The 2,687-nt window shown below is 39.6% G+C and overlaps 1 pseudogene; it reads left to right on the forward strand.

The window, feature by feature from the left end:
* The first annotated feature begins 1,813 nt into the window (after nt 1-1,813).
* On the forward strand, nt 1,814-2,271 carry LOC124964525 (small nuclear ribonucleoprotein Sm D3-like; annotated as a pseudogene).
* The last annotated feature ends 416 nt before the right edge of the window (nt 2,272-2,687 follow it).

Consider the following 2,687-nt stretch of genomic DNA (forward strand, 5'->3'; position numbering starts at 1 on the left):
CAAAGGAGTGTAATATTGAGTGAAAATCAGGGAACCACTTCAAGATCTAACCCAAAGACCTCCTCACCTCACCCTCACCTCACCCTCAAGTTCTTTTCTTCCCCTACAGTAACCACAACCTCTAGGAGATGACAGATCTGAGAGGACGTAAGGAGCTCGGGTTCCTTCTCCCTGTTCAGAAGAAAGCTGTCGGCAGACCAGGAATGTTTGTTTAACTTCATGTAATTGAGAAACATACTGCTCGTGAGCTATTAGCCATGTTCTTGTATATTTTTATATTAATTATCTTAACCAATCAGATATAGAGATGAGATAAAGCAACAAGAGTAATTCTAATGATTTGTATCACTTCAGTACTAGGAATAATCACTTTTAATAGGAAATTGGTAAGGGTTGAGTAAAGAAGTAGGAACATTAATTAATTAATTGACAATTTTCACTTAAAACCTGACAGAGAGGCAGCAATATTGGAGTAGCTAAATTGAAATATCTACCATGAAATGGGCATGGTGGCATAGCCTACATTCCCAGTGACTCAGGAGGCTGAGGCAGGATGACATGTCTGAAACCAGCCTAGGCAACTTTGTGAGATTCCCTCTCAAAATTACAAGAACATAAAAATACTGGGGATGTAGCTCAGTGGTAAAGCACCCCTGGATTCAATTTCCAGTATTACAAAAGAAAAAAAAAGAGAGAGAAAAGAGAAATACCTACCACATAGTTCATGTCATAGGGAAGACAGATAGGGTTAGGCATAAATATTTGAAAGTTGCTATAAAAGATTATAGTCAATGTCGTAAAAGCTGTTGAACTTCCAAAGGTGTGTGGACAAGAGGAGACAATGAAAGAAATCATCTCTAAGAGGCACAGGTGAGGAGGGAGACAATCCAGTGAAACTTCACAAGCACCCAGTGAGGCAAGCTCTAAGAACAAGGTATCTAAGTACCACGTGGGATGAGGTTGGAGGGACACACCAAACTTACATAATAAAAATAGGACTTTGCTTTTTATACGGACTGAATCACGCAGAAAGAAAGAAGACTTGGATTTCAGGTCAGATTTGGGAATCACCACACCTCCGTTCATTTACACAAGAAAAGCAGAGGCTTTATTTAATACACCAATACAATTTAAGATTTCCCAAGAGCTCGCTCTGGATAGGAAATGGGAGAGAGAGCAAAGATGAGACCTTATGACACTCAGGTAGGGGAGACAAAAATGGAACTTGTGACCATAAGCGAGTAAACCTCAAAAGGTCACTTGACGAAGATGCTGTTAACATTCATTAGAAAGAGATCATGGCATTTATTCAGTTGAAGACCTACAATGGGCTACAATATTTGATCACTGAAGTAAAACATTTAAGTATCTCTGTTAAGTTTTGCCTTTTAGAATATATGTATAAGAAGGGGAAAACCTGGGGAATGATATTGACTAAATTATATTATTATACCATGTGTTACCTATGAATATGTAGCAAGGAACCCCACTATTATGTAGTAATAATGTACCAATAAAAATAAGTGAAAAAAGGAAAAACTAGTAATTAACAAAAAGAATATTTGTATGCAAAGTTCTAGTAATAAAAGGAGTATCTTTCCTTGTCACAAGAGGTCAGAAAGTAAGTGAATATCGGACAGCATTGCCTTTTGTAGCTATATGTCATTAAAGAAAGTACACTGTGGGGAGCCCGTGGTATTCGGGGAACACGGTCGCAGCCATTCACTTGCCTCACGCCTTCGCGGTTGCATAAATTTTTGCCACATCGTAGGGAGGGAGGAGTAGTCCGCCGTCGAACTCTCTTCCAGCCAAGATGTCTATTGGTGTGCCGATTAAAGTCCTGCACAAGGCCGAGGGCCACATTGTGACATGTGAGACGAACACGGGTGAGGTATATCAAGGGAAGCTCATTGAAGGGAGGACAATATGAACTGCCAGATGTCCAACATCACAGTCACATACAGAGATGGCAGAGTAGCACAAGTGGAACGAGTATACATCCGTGGCAACAAGATCCGCTTTCTGATTTTGCCTGACATGCTGAAAAATACACCAATGTTAAAGAGCATGAAAAATAAAAACCAAGGTTCAGGGGCCTGCTGAGGAAAAGCTGCTATTCTGAAGGCCCAAGTGGCTGCAAGAGGAAGAGGACGTGGAATGGGATGTGGAAACATCTTCCCAAAACGAAGATAATTTTCTCTGTTGAACATATCTTTTCCCTTTTTCCTTTTAGATTATCTGAATACATGGGGGTAGGTGCCTGTATGTATGTCCTAGGGTTTTGTTTTGGGGGTTTTTTGTTTGTTTGGGTTTTTTGTGGGGGACTTGTTTATTGACATCTTCCTCTTTAGATCAGAGGAAATGTCAATCTAATAAATTTGGTGGTTTTGTTTTTTGAGAAAAAAAATAAAAATAAAGTACACTGCAATAAAGTGAGAAAGGGACTGTACTAGTCAACTATAATTTTCACTGTGACAAAATACCTATGAAAAACAGCTTAAAGAAGGAAAGATGTATTTTGGTTCATGGTTTCAGAGATTTTACTCCATGGTTGCCTGGCTTCATTGTTTCTAGGCCTACACGGAGGCAGTACGTCATGGTGGAAGCATGTGGTAAAGCTGCTCACCTCATGATGAAGCCAGAATTAAAGACAGGAAGTTAGTGTAGACTAGGTAATCAGGTCAGAT

This window comes from Sciurus carolinensis, chromosome 1 (assembly GCF_902686445.1).
Source record: "Sciurus carolinensis chromosome 1, mSciCar1.2, whole genome shotgun sequence".
Classification (NCBI taxonomy): Eukaryota; Metazoa; Chordata; class Mammalia; order Rodentia; family Sciuridae; genus Sciurus; species Sciurus carolinensis.